The sequence below is a fragment of the Oryzias melastigma genome, linkage group LG6, assembly GCF_002922805.2.
Source record: "Oryzias melastigma strain HK-1 linkage group LG6, ASM292280v2, whole genome shotgun sequence".
In the NCBI taxonomy this organism is placed as follows: domain Eukaryota; kingdom Metazoa; phylum Chordata; class Actinopteri; order Beloniformes; family Adrianichthyidae; genus Oryzias; species Oryzias melastigma.
In genome coordinates this window covers 15,750,351-15,764,870 of record NC_050517.1, presented here as the reverse complement: position 1 = coordinate 15,764,870, position 14,520 = coordinate 15,750,351, and the positions used below count along the sequence as shown (strand labels likewise).

At 36.8% G+C, this 14,520-nt stretch overlaps 1 protein-coding gene across 2 annotated transcripts in view; it reads right to left on the bottom strand.

Annotated features, from left to right (window-relative positions):
* tp53i11b (tumor protein p53 inducible protein 11b) overlaps window positions 1–13,518 on the bottom strand; it is a 45,073-nt gene extending 31,555 nt beyond the window's left edge. Inside the window, exon 1 of one of the 2 annotated variants that reach the window (XM_024282521.2) lies at window positions 13,303–13,518. The gene's annotated coding sequence lies outside the window, so the exon portion shown is untranslated. Of the gene's footprint in view, window positions 1–11,287; window positions 11,307–13,302 lie in introns of those variants that run through there. The other variant, XM_036212314.1, reaches the window with a different exon arrangement.
* Between the last annotated feature and the right edge of the window lie 1,002 nt (window positions 13,519–14,520).

Here is a 14,520-nt window from a genome sequence, read left to right as displayed (position 1 = left end):
AATTAAAAAAGTAAATATGTTCTAACTGTTTGTTCAGAGGTTTCAGTTCACAACAAACACAAATATTGAAATCTCTTACAATCAAAACATGTTCAAGAGCAAACTGAGACACGGAGTCTGAAAAGTCATGAGTAAACTTCTTCTTGGAATGGTGGGTGGAAAATTACAGCCTACTGAACAAGGACACGGAGCTGAATTTAAAAAAGTCCAAAGGCAGAGTATATGATTGATGGAGTTTTTCAACAGTGAAAACAAGACTTCCACATTAAGGCTTGCCCTCAACCTTTGCCAGCGATCCAAGGGGTGCTAAAGAAAGAGCAGTTAGGCAGAGCCTCTCGGTAAAACCAGCAGACTTCTACATCCCTAAGCCCAGACTCAGAAGACTTCTTAAAAAACACAAAAAAATAATTTTCAGGAATTAAAAGAAATCTCAAGACAGTTTTGTCTGTCATTGACAACCCCCTATTCTTTTCTAAATTCCAATAAGCAAGTTTCTTGAGATTATAAGAATAATTGTGAAACTGGTGCCAGCGGAAACGAGGAGCCTCCACGCCGGTGAACAGATGCCTTCCTGGCAGAAGAACAGGAACCACAGGGCTCAAACTCATCAGTCCAACGGATGGTTAAGATATTGCACAGTTAGTATCGACAATCTTCATGGCAGGAATACAGGCAACACTCTGATCCAAACTAAAACCCTGCTTGCTCCTTTTTTGGCAAGCTTTGGCGGAACCCCCGACAGGAGTGGAGGTGGTAGGAGAGGAGGACACATACTGATTCTAAATAATACTTTCACAATCAATCATAGATCATCTGAATATTGAGTGATTGGAAGCCATAAAACAGTTGAGCAGGGACATTATGAGAGCAAACGCTAGCAATAAAAATTATTAAAAGGGAAGGCGGCCCAAGAGACGGCATACCACTCACACTGCTGGCGCCAAGACCAGAAGAGATGGCAATCAGAGATGCCATCGATAGAGAAAAAAAATACTTGCTTAAGATCAGTAAAAAAATAAATCCAAAGATAGTTGCTTCAATATCCCCATTTTTTAAAGCTGTTTGTGAGCAGCCTATCTGGTGGCAGAATGTATTTTTATAATGCAGCAACTGATTACATGTAGAAGCTAGGCAGAAATTACTCTCTTTAGCCATGTTTACACAAATATTTAAGCTCCTAAACACAGAAAGGTTGTCTAAATCTCTGTAATCACTAACAGTGGTATTAAGTCCAAAACAAGATAACTTTTTTTAATGCCCCATTTCAAAATTTCCACAACAAACATTTTATGCAGTTATGTAATTATCCTAGCATTTTGAGAGAAAAAAAATTAAATGGAGTGTTTTTCCTAAATGGGTTCAAAATGGATAAAACTTTCTCATAATCATGCTTCATTTCAGTTCTTTTCTGCATCATCAAAGCTTTTATCATGTCTGACACTCGACCAATTTTCTCATTAACAAACAAATAAAAATGGCCTGGAACCAATAATTGAATATTCATAGCGTGTCTGGATCCATGTCAACAAGATACGCACTATTCTTTTTACCATTTTGACTCGAGTTCCCTTGTGTGCTCCCACACAGCAGACAGGCCGAAAATAATAATGCGTGTTCTCTGTGACAGGAAATCAATAGTTGGAAGCAACCATATTACCACCAGCTCAAAACCCCAACTTCCCCCGGCTGTGTGTGGAAAATACTACAGAGCCATTTCAAATGTCATGTGCAAGTCAGCATGCTGCCAAACAAAGACGATTTCGCTCAACACAGAGGGAAAATTGTTACACAGCTGCTGAATAATGCAAAATAGGATCATTTCTTTTTTGAAAATGCGAGGCCAAAGCACAGGAAATGGAACTTGGCCTTCAGCATTCCACAGATAGCGGACACGGCCCACTTTTTAAGGAAACACATGAATAAATACAGTCTTTGTTACAGAGATAAACATTTGTTGTTTGTAGCATAAAACCCCTTCCAGCTATCAATCTTAAACATGCCTCTAACCAATATTGCACCATTATGGTGTGCATGTATGTTCAGTAGGTTGGAATATCAGTATTTAGCCCCAGACATATTGAAGCTTGTTAAAGTGTCAGAAAAAGAACAGTTGCTTCATTTAAGGCTAACTGATCAGCAGCCTGAAGCACCAGCCATGTGTGAAAACCCAAGGAAAATTGAATTTTTCCGCTTTGAAGACCTATGAGTGCAAAATAATAGATATGAAGAGTCATTTATCTTTGTCAGTGGACAAAAATGTACATGGTTTTGATCTTTTCACGTCAAACTTATTTATATTGGCTTTTGGTTAAAGTGAAGTTTGTTCAATCATCACAAAGACTATGACTACGATAATCATTAATATTTTGGCTAACCTATAAGTAGTTAGTGATGGGGGAAAAGTTCATTAGATGCATCAATTGATCCATAAATAATTCTGAATTGTTTTATGCATTTTAAATAACGGATAATCAAAAAGTAAAAGTAGAAGTAACAAGTAGAACTAAACAATTTTTACAAACATTTTTATAGAGTACACATACATGGCTGACCTTCAAGATGTCGTCATCTGACCGGCCCCAACTTCGCTTAAAGTGACTGTTTGGAAGAATTTTAACTTTTATAAAATGGACAGTCAGTTGGATAAAAGTCATGCGGTGTGCAAGTTCTGTCACTCCAAAATAAATATGTAGCAAACATGACAAATTTGAAAAATCACAATGCCCATCTGGAAGAGGGTAGAAACCGTTTGGGTGCTACTGGTGTGAGTGTAGGTTCAACAAGTGCTGCTGCGAGCACTTCCAAAGGTCAAAAGTTGTGTTCAATTTTCTAAAGAAACTTCTACCATTGTCGAAAAAACCAAAACAAATAACAAAGTCAATCGGAGCTTTTATAGGGAAGGACTTAAGAGCGTATTCTGTGGAGAATGAAGCCTGTATAACATTGTTGTAAAATATGTTCAGTTGCTAGCTAAACACTGTTTGAAGTGAGTTAAAGAGCATTTCATTAAAGCTGGTCCAATGATAAAAAATAACATTATGTCATTTTAGGTTGTTTTTTTTCCTGTTGATGCTGTGAAAGGTGTTTGAATAAAAAGGAAAACTGCTTTATGTTGGAATTTGTATGTTCTTAAGTTAAACAAGTATACTGATCTTGTCTTTATCTTAAAAATTCCCTAGTGGAGAAAAGCAAGTCATATTGGTCTTGCGGTAAAGACAAAACATATAGGTTGCACTGATAATTGTGATATACTTGAATTGTTCCCTCCTGAATCGTATTTGAATCGAATCATGAAGTGCCTCGAGATTCCCACCTTCTTGTCTTTAACTCAAAGGGGAAAAAAAAGGAAAACAAATTGGCATTCTGTTGAAAGCTAGAACTGAAAAGCAATGTTTAAGCTCAAAATCAGGGCAGTTTAAAAAAACAGATCTAAAAGCATTAAAAATAATCACCCAAAAATTATGTTCCAAAAACAAACCTGAGGTTGGCTGAAAGATGAGATTCTGCAGACACAAACTGTGTTAAAAATCACCAATCAATGTCAAGACCTGATGGAACTCCCAGCCAAAAGAGAGCAAAAAAACAGCTTTGTCTTGTGAAGAAGAAATCTGGATTCAGTCTTACCTTTGACGTTTCTCCATTATAAAACGCATTCCAGAGCAAAACTCCACTCAACTCATGTAATCCTCTGTCTCTGTGTCCTATTACAGTCACTGCCCGTCTTTTGGAGCTGCTCTGTAGCCCATCTCCATTTTATACAATCTTAAAGAACATGCTGTTAAACAGTGAAGCCTTATAAAATTGATTTTTAGAATAAATCCATAAATGTTGAAAGATATGGACTCTAAAAATTCAACATTTTGTCAAAAGCTTGAGTTTATATTTGTATGGTAATTTAGTAGCAAAATCTTTATTTATGTGGTAAATGTTGTGGTTTGTGAATCTACACCAAAGTGTCCTTTTTCCTCTTCTACACAGCAGTTAAAGAACAAAGTCTATTAGAAACTACTAGAAAAATGGAAAAGTTGGGTGGTGGTAGAAAATAGCTCGACTTTGTATTAAACGTACAACACAAACAAATATGTAGGAGAAGGGCAGGCGCAACTGAAAGCAGGACTCAAGGATTTTGTGTTCCATTACCCAGTAGGCATCAAACCAAAGTGGATGATGTTAAAAGAAGCATTTGAGCAGATAACAGATGAGAAAGGCAGCTGTAAAAAGCAGGTGGTTGATGCAATAACGTTCGTGACCAAAGACAAGGTTGTTTTTAAAGCACAAGAAAATAAAAACATCTAGAATTTATTTTTCTCTTATCGACAACTCTTTCCAAATTTGCCAAAAATCAAATTTGATCTAAAAGTTCGAAATATTATTCCCTGCATCCTAAAAAAAACTGCAAGAGAAATTTTTCCATGTGCATTTGACAAGAATACAGTTCTGCACTTGCTGAGGTCAGACAAAGCTTTCTTGTTCTCAGATTTCATCCTCAGGGAGAAAGTTCATGACAACCCTGTAGAGCAAGACTACAGTGCTGAATTCTACTTTAAAAATGTCCACAGCAGGTTCACTATATTTTATATGAAAACAATTGTGTTTTTTTAGGGAAAGGAAATTGCAATTTATCTATTGTGATAGCTTTATTTTTGACAAATAAAACTTCAAACAGTTTGGGTCTTAACAATGCTAACTTTATTTAAATCAATATTCTTTCAAAATACCTTAACTGCCTCTCACTAAACATGAGGATCCCCCGTGCAGCCCGTTAGTCTGGTTTTTGACGAGCCAGCATAGGCATAATGCAGGCTCAGCTGAGTTTATACAGAAACAAATAGGGCAATCAACCTTAGCCAGCAGCAAATCAATGCCTGCACAGGTTGGCTGTCGTCTCCTGCTCCCGTTTTCTTTACTTCTATTGATTTTGAAAGAATATGCATCAGTTTCCATTCTTATGCAGTTGGAATCAAGGTAATCCGTGTAAAAGAGTTCAGCTAATTGTTGCTTTGACAAATTTACATATAAAAGATTATTATTTTTTTTTAAACTTAATATAATCCACCTATTATTTTGAAGAATTGTTAGTTTCTAAATTGGACAAAAGTTCAAGCAATCATTTCCTATGGGTCAGAGTCATTATCCACAATTTATAAATCATTGTTCTGCGAGTTTGGATAACACTCATAATCAAACAGTTGTGTTTGTGAATGCAGGGCCACTTAGTTTGCATATTTATAGGGGCAGCGTGAATAAGAAATATAAAAAGTAAACTGTAAAAGGTTTACTAGTAAAAGGTTTTACCAGAACATTCAAAGTAAAAATTAGGTAGACAAAAATGTTTGTCTGAGAATTAAAAACAAATATAGGTCAGAGCTTAAAACTCCAGTCAGTTATTTAAAAAAAACAATTGTAATATGAAACACTCAAAAATACAAACTTGTAAGTTCAGAAACGCTGAGGAAAGTACTTTGTTTTTGAACAGAAATGAAGAGAAAAAACAAACAAGAAAAACTGCATGTACTCCTTCAATATTTTGTCATCTTCACTTCTGTGTTGAATTAGCAGTGAGTGTCTCACATGTATGATGTTATTTTTCTGAGCTGATGCATGTATTACACCCATCAAACACAGACAACAGAAGAAACAAGTTTCTGACTCCAACTGAACAACTGCCTTTTAAAAAAAAGTGCTTTTAGACATGGATTAATACAGGTTTCTCTCAAATTGATTTAATAAATGTTATACATTTTCTGCTTCAACAAAAACTGCCGAGACAACCTAAAAACAGGAAATAGATCCAAACTCTTTCAGATTAAACCCCCACACAGAACCACTATAGATTAAATCCACTGATGATTTAAAACTGTTTATCTTATTTTGTGATCCCTCACCATTAATTTATATATATGGATGAGGAAAACAAAAAAATTATTAAAAATACAGCATTGTTTTTAAGTGAAGTTAAAGCTTTCATTTTCTTTCAATGAGAACGTCCATGTGTGGGAAGCATACTGTTCACACTCCTTAACTTTGACAGTTTCCTTTTATCTTGTTTTAGTGGAGTTTCGTCCAACACCCATATAGCATACAGGACATTAAAGACAAATAAAGAACCTTTGAAGTTGAAAAGCTGAGATGGGGGCTTTATAGCAAGCCTATCTCAAAACCAGAGGAAAGATGTAAGACATGATGAGACAAACAGTCTGGCAGAGGAGACATTCTAGATGACAGGGACACAAACAAGCAACACAAAGTTACAGGGAGAACAGAAAAGGGTTCATAACAGCAGTCCACAATTTACAAAGTCTTCAAAAGATACAAGATAATAAATATTTTCTGAATGTTTCTTTGTTGAATAAATACTGTGGTTTGTATTGTAAAATAATTAACTAACTGAACTTCATTGGAATACTTCATGAACTGGACAAATACTTCACAATTTGTTAAATTAGTCTCTGCAATTATTTTAATAGTCGACTAATCACTGATTGTTTTTTCCAATTAGTCGACAAATCGAAGGGCAAAGTGGATGTAAAACACATGTCTTAACCATCATTAGCTTTAAACCAACTAAAAATAAAGACGATTAATTAATTATTAAACTTTTAATGAATCATGCAGCCTCTGTCCTTTGTCAGTTTCTGGTATTAAAACAAAATTAACTCGTTATCATCGGAGCTCCAGCTTTTGTTCTTTGATTTACTGTAACTTTTCAACCATCAACCCAGCGTTTCTCCTTCAGAATCTGCTGGAATTGCGTTGATCGTGTTAACGGTTGAAAAGTTACAGTACGTTAAAGATTTTGTGTTTAAGCGTCACAGACGATGCCTCAGGTGTTAAGGGTTAAATCAAATAAAGTTGGCATCTGAAACAAGGAACTATTTTTCACAAAAGATAAAAGTTTTGGTCTCACTGACTCAAATACAAAAAAAGTGCATTTTTTGTTGCTGAACGCCCACAACTTTTCAACTTTACTATACTTTGACTCCATTTAATATAAAGTAACGACTAATTGACTATTAAATTAGTCCTCAACTATTTTAATAGTCAATTAGTCTACTAATCTTGACAGCCCAAGTCTCCGCTTGATAAAAGTGGACGAACAATTGCTTTATTCAGCTTTCTACAAGATAAGCTTGGGATCTGATGAGCACTTAGAAAAGAGGCTTTGGGAAACTAAAAGAATAATATTTTAAAATTCAAACATTAGACATGAAAGATCAGTTTTTGTGAAGAAATTAACAAATGATTTTGACTTTGTGAGCAAATTCCAAAATACGGATAGTGCAAACAGTTCTTTTTTTTCAGCTTTTCAGGTCGCCACAGCCAATTATTTTCCTCCATCTAACCTGTCTTCTACATCCTCTACTCTAACACCAGCCACCTTCATGTCTTCATTCACTGCATCCATAAACCTCCTCTTTGGTCTTCCTCTAAAACTCTTTGCGGCAGCTCCAGACTCAGCATTCTTCTACCAATATATTTACCGTTTCTCCTCTGAACATGTCCGAACCATCTCAGTCTGGCTGATGAACTCAATCCTGATCCTATTCATCCTGGTCTCTCCAAAAGAGAACCTCAGCATCTTCATCTCTGCTGCCTCCAGCTCTGCTTCCTGTCTTTTTCTCAGTGTCTGTAGGCCAAACAACATGGTTGCTCTCACCACAGTTTTATACACTTTTCCTTTAATTTGAGCTGAAACTCTTCTATAACACATCACAACAGACACTTTTCTCACCTCTTCAATGTTGACTGTTGACCCTAGATATTAAAATCCTCCACCTTCTTTATTCTTTCTCCCTGTAACCTCACTCTTCCACTTGCGCTCCTCTCATTAGACGGAACAAAACCGTAAACAGAGAAAAGCGGACATTAAGGCACAGAATGAGTAAGGTTGCCTTCAGACTAGGGTAGTCTATTTATGTGAATCGGTTGGGATAAAAATGTAGAAAAATGTCACACTGTCATTTGGGTAGGTCTAAGTTAGGCTATATTCTTGAGAGAAGCAGAGGTGAAAGCAGACCACACTGCTAACAATGACTGTTCAGTCGGGTATGGTACTGTCTGAAATAAGCTATGACGGAAAGAAAAGAAGAAAAAAGGTCACAGAAGCAAAAGATAGTTCTCTTAACCATAACCTCCTCACTGTATTATTTATGCTTACAAGATATTCTTGCAATTCTCTTTGTGATTTAAGTTCTTCTGAAAATTTCCTCTCTCTCTCTTTGGTCCATCTTTCCTTTCACACAGCTGCTGGACCATACTAGGATACTCCTATAGGTGTGTACCAGTATTTCCCTGTTTTATGTCCACAAGAGTTAGGAAAACTTTCATGGATGCAAAATAAAGGCGGACTATCCAAAGATGTTAGCTCTGGTGTGGACCAGTCAGCACAGAGTGAATGTTACCCACGAGAGAAGCCTGCCTGCTGTACTGACATAAGTGTAAAAGCATTTTGCTCCAATACTTAAGGGAAAACTCAGGAAATAGAAAAATAAATATTGCAATCCCTATAAAAACTAGTTAGATGTTTTACTACGTTCATTGCTGTGAGTTCCACAGAAACCTATCACTGATTTTAGGTTACCACTTCTAACTAATCAGGGTTGCAGGAGTGTGCTAAAGTGTATTTGAGCTATCTTTGGACAAAGATCTGAACAGGTCACTGAAGCTAAAGAAAAACTGAAATAAAGAAAAGCAGAAGATTCTCAGTGAGTTAAGACAATGCTTGAAAGGTGAGACAGTGCACTTAAGATTGACATTTATATAGTCTGCTGCCTCATAATCTGCTCTGGTTAGAGGACAGTCTGACATTTGCACCCAAAGTTCTGCTTTGACTGAGAGGATAAGGACTCGTGTTTGTTTTAAAATAAAAGAGCCTTATTATGCACATAGATCACTAGAAAATCTAATTTTTTTCAGTGTTATAATTATCAGTGTGGGGTTCTATCCTACAGCAATAAAGTGGTTTGCTAGGGATAGTTTGTAAAATGAGAATATGTAAATATTAGTAATGTGCTCACATTTATATTGCCCAAACTAAATCACTAAGGGGATTTTTTTTTATATTTTGCTTAGATGTATTGGAATCCAACAACTTAGAATTCCCACCTACATCAAGTTCTTTTAGAAGAAAAAAAAGCTTGCAATGGCAAATCTGAGCTTTAAAGGTTATAAGAGAGTCTTTAATCCTATTTCTCAATGGTTTGCTGATACCAGTCAAATAAAGCATCTGCAGTAGATTCAGCAGTGTGGAGTTTTTCAGTCTTACTGGGACAGTTGACCTCGCACACATGAAGAAAGAGGAGTCAGATTTTAAAATGTTTGGAGTGGATTTTTGCCAAGGTTATCTACAGCGAGAGCTCCTGTGTCTGATGCCGTTGAAGGTTTATATTCCATTGTCAGTTTCTGCTGACACAGCATGTGATGTCATTGTTTCAGTCGCGACAGGTTACCAGCAAGAACCGAGTGATTTCAACCACACCTTTGCCTCTGTTTGACTTTCCCAGTTTCATCACTTCAGGAAAAAAATGACAGCATAGATAGAGAAATCTGTGTTGCTTTTATTTCTGTCAACAAAATCCAGTTGAACTCCTCCTCCAAAAGAATGATGTGGCGTTCACATCATGAGCTGCTTTAGGCCACACTCTTGGACAAACACTGAGTCACATGGAGATGACTTCAGTACCATTTAAGAATCCATAACAGATTACATCAACTTGTATGAGGAACATCCCCCCTTGAAAATAGTTGTGTTTTTGTAATAATAAACCTTAAATTAAAAGATCATAATGAGCAGAAGACTGAGCAGGAAGACAGGGATTAAAAAAAAAAAACAAGACATCCAAATAGACACTCAGATCAACAAGAAGGTCTAAAGAGGACGCTGAGATGAAGAGTCGATAATGAACCACTGATGAAAATTTAATTCCTGTTCTTGTGGCCTTAATGATGATGGAGGACATATAGAAAAAAATTAAGCCCAAATTGCATTCCTGAGTATTTCTTCAAATTGTTTTGAATTAAGAGACACCAAAAAAAAAGTTTGAAAAAGATTTTAGTTATAAGGTAAAACATTGCAATGGGCGGGGCATAAGCTCCAGTCTGTTGCATAAGTCCAGTCTGTTGAATCCACTTGTGGACGACTAGATCTATTACCGTCTTCCTCATCTAAGCTGGCATCTGATTCAAAACTGTACCCCTGGGTAGCTAAATATTGCTTTTCGTTTTTGTTGCAGCAGTATTGTTGGGTTGGAGTTGTGAGAGGGCTGTAAGCAAGAGGGAGAGTGTGTAAACAGATGGCTGACAGGAAGTGGGGGTGGGCTTGCTGCAGACCAACAGTCCTGTCCACAGCGCAGAAATGACTTTCTATTGAACTCCTGCCACTCTGAACAAACTATATCCAAGTAAACACTTTTTTTCTTTATTTTGGTAAAAACTGCTTAACTAGAAATAATAGACAACTAAGAACCCTTTTGAAATAGCTTAAAAGAAGGTTTGAGTAGCACTTCTAAAAGAGGGGAGCTCAGTTAGATGGAAAACCAAGAGCACGCCAAAAAGCTGAGCATGTCTTTCAACAAGTTCAGGTCAGGGAGAAGGTTGTATCCTCCTTTGACCCCAGCCTCACAGATGGCTAACCTCACAAGCGTATCTGTTATGCTAACGAGCAAAAGACATGCAGGAAAAACAACAACCTTTAGAGCCCAACTCTGAATTCAGTCTCAACATTTCTGCTTCATCATCAGAAACACTTTAAATCATTCCGTTGGCTCAAAAAAATGCAAGTGTGAATGCAGAGGTTCCTAAAGCATCTTTGTAAAACCAAACTGACTCAACGACTGACTCATTGACTGACTCAAGAACGTGCAACATTACACCACTTTAGCATTTACAATCACCAGTTCTATTTAAATAACAGAATTTGACTAAGAAATACAAAAAAAATGTGTAACTTAAGATATCTTAATGGTTTGTTTACTCCTGTTCACCACTTAAACACTTCTAAAAGTCAACAGGGACAGACTGTAAAAGTACTATGAATAATATATCTGCAATGCAGAGGAAAACACAACTCTATCCAGATGGTAAACAGGAAAGGTAAAACCAAAATAGAAAAACAATATTATTGCTGTGCCTCATATAAGCAGCCAAAGCATCCAACTTCTCTCACAGAGAAAGCTAAACAGACTAAAAACAAGCCGTCTCTCCTGCACATCTTCCTGCACTTCTGATGAGCAAGAATTCAACACGACATAAACTCTAAAGTTATATAAGTTCAATTCAACCACATTACCTTCAAGATTGTTATGACTTTGGGAAGTTGCAGGCCACACCATCCAGATGATTGCTGATGTGAAGTGCTGATCAAAGATAATCAACCGAGAATTAAATTAGCTGGAGTTTATGCAGGCAGTTAGTGCAGGCAGAGTGAAATCATCTCCCAAATATACACAAGAATTACCCACTAGTGTTTTGCCAGGCTTTAACGATAAAATTGCTTCTTCTTACATGATTTTGCCCTATATTCCCAAGTATCAGCAAACTAAACTAACCCATAGATGATTAAAAAAATGTATAATTATCTTCCCCAGCATGTTGTGGTTCTCAAGAGCCTGAGAAACCTTCCAAAGATGTGATCCGGACTATCTCAGGGTCTTTAGACAAAACTATGCTGATACCTAATCCTCCACAGATGCTGATGCTTGCAGCAACTCTCACAGGACCATTTCAGCCTCACCATCCATCTCCACTGAGACTGCTTCAGCTCCAGAGGGGGGGGGTTCTGCACACGTGCAGACAAAACATCCCGACGCAGCAGCTCTGCGGTGCAGCCAGTCTAAGGTCATGGTACGACTGTTTCGTTTTTTTTCCCCCACTAATATAAAAGCAAAGTTGTACAACTACACATAACTACTTGTAGATGGCAGTGAGCCAATAGGTCATTCTGCATCACAGCTATTAGTGGAAAAATGGCATGAAAAAAATGACAAAGCTAAAAAAAATGTGTTGTAAGAGCCATTCATGTGAGAGAATATAAGTCAGGAAGGGCACTGGTAAACCTGTGAATTCTTTTTTTTATTCAAACCATAGTCTCGGTAATATTTTTAAAGGGGGGAATGGTTCAGAAAAGAGAAAAAAAAGTTATCTAAAATAAAAAGAATAATAGAAGCATTAACTCAGCTAGTGTCTGATGGACTTTTTTAAAAGATTAAAAACTTTCTATCTTTGGGGAAAAAGAACAGAAGCTCTACTTAACTGTGTACATTTCTTCTGCCAATTAGTAAACCTTTGGGCACCCACACACCACTGCTAGTTTGAGGGAAATAGTTTTACCACTGCCATGGGAATAAAGAAGAAGAAGAAAAAAACATCTTTATGGATTAACTCTGACAGATCAGCCATTTAGAAACGGTTGCAACTTTATTTAGCGTTGCAAATAAAGGCATGTCAAAGCATGACTTTAAAAGGAAAATCACAACAGATCATTGTCTTCTCATGCAAACCAAACCCTTACAGAGATATTCTGGTAAGTAAACAAGTCGAGCTCCAAGATCTAGGAGATAGGTCTCCATGAAAAGGAGATTTAAAACGATTTTTAACCTGTTTCAGCCCCAGATGGAGTCGGGAGGGTGCTGAACACTTACTTGGACAAGTCCTGACAAATCAAATGGGTCAATAAGGTATCTGAGCGAGATTAAATGATTTATCCCTCACAGGACTGAACAGAAGTTGCACCATCTACTGGATTTAGCAAGGCTAGTTCCATCAAAACGGAAGAGACAATATTATCACTTTTTTTTTTTCAAAAATAAAAGCACAAACCCTGAAGTCATATATATCTAAAAGTGTAGCTGTGGCATCATGGATATTTTAAAGGGATATGAAATTGTTCGGATAAATTTAAACTATTTCTAAGGTGGAAATTACTAGAAAACACACAGACTAACAAAATAAGAGTCGTTTTTAACAGGTAAAATATGCGGTGGCTTTTGAAGCACAATAATAATGTTTGGACCGAGCTGTCCAACACGTTCAACTTCACCACCTCACTGTTATTTGTTCATTAAAAGAAAATAAACACCAACCAGTAATGTTTCAACTAATAACTTCAGCACCCCGCGCGCCGCAGCGTCGGGAAGCTTCTCCCCCACGCGCGCGCGCTCAATGACTTATATTATATTTCAGCCAGCCGTGAATAATTAACTCCAGCAGCAGACGTTTGACATCCAGAAGCAAGAGAAAACCGAGTAGAAGTGTCGTTCATGAGCGAGTCTGTGGTGGAAGCGGAGGGTTTGAGTGAAAACTTACGGCGGGAAGCGGCGCGGTGTCCGGAGTTTGGCTTTCAGAGCGGAATGTTAGCCGTTGTGACCGGGAGTGGGCGCAGCGACAGTGGGGAGGCTCATCACAGAGCTCCGCGCGGCAGACCCGGGAGCAGCCAGCTAACAATGCACTACCGTAAAAACAGGCGCTCAATGCGCGACGCAGCCGCAAATGTTGCTACCGTAATACTTCAACTATTAGTAAAAGAAATATTTTTTCTGGTCGAAAAATTCAAATTAAGAGAAATTATATATACTTTTGGCTTTGTTTAAGTTAGGATAGGTCGTTTTTAACCCTGGAGAAACCGAGAACAGTTTACTTTTAAAGCTTTTAAAATTAATTTGAAGATTTATTTTTGTTTGTTTGCTCATTTTGGGTTATAAAAATTAGAAAAAGTTAATTAAATAAGAAAAATTAAAAACAAAATAGGGGTCCAATTTAACCCCTTGGGATCTCCAGGGTTAAAGTATCAAAAAAATCCCATTAGGTATGGAATTATTGCTTAAAATTAAGCAAGCAGTTGTGAGTCAGATTCCCTAATAGATGTTGATGCCTTTTTAATTAAGAGTTTAGAATCATTAGGTAACTACAAGTTGGTACAATATCATACAATATCACTTTATTTCTATATAGCACTTTTCATCAACTTGCTGTTGAACACAAAGTGCTGAAAAAAGACATATATTAACATCAGTGAAAACATAAAAAGTCGTAAGACATATTAAATAAAAGAAACAATAATAAAACAGATTTTAAAATAGAAAATAACTGAAATGCTGTTTCTAAAATATGAGGAGGCACTTCATAGATTAAAACATTAGTTAAAACAATAAAATTATAAGACACATTAGATTAAAGCAACAAAAATAAAACTGACAATAAAATAAAAGCAAAGCTGTGGCTAAAATTGTATTTTAGATATTAATAGTAACTTGAGGGGGGAAATATAAAATAAAAACTGGCTTCGAGTGTTTGGATCATTGACACGAATAGAGATGGACAGAACAAGCCTGTTACTTCAGGTTCAAACGAAATGAAGTCGATTTAAATCGCAATTTTTCCGCAGTACTGATATCGCCCGATTTCGCCATTTTGGCACCAAAAAACGTTAGAAAGCAGCGATTGGTCAGATAATCTGTCAATTACACGTTTCGACCATTTGAGGGTGGGGCCAGCGAGTGCCACATGCTTTTATTGAGGCATCTG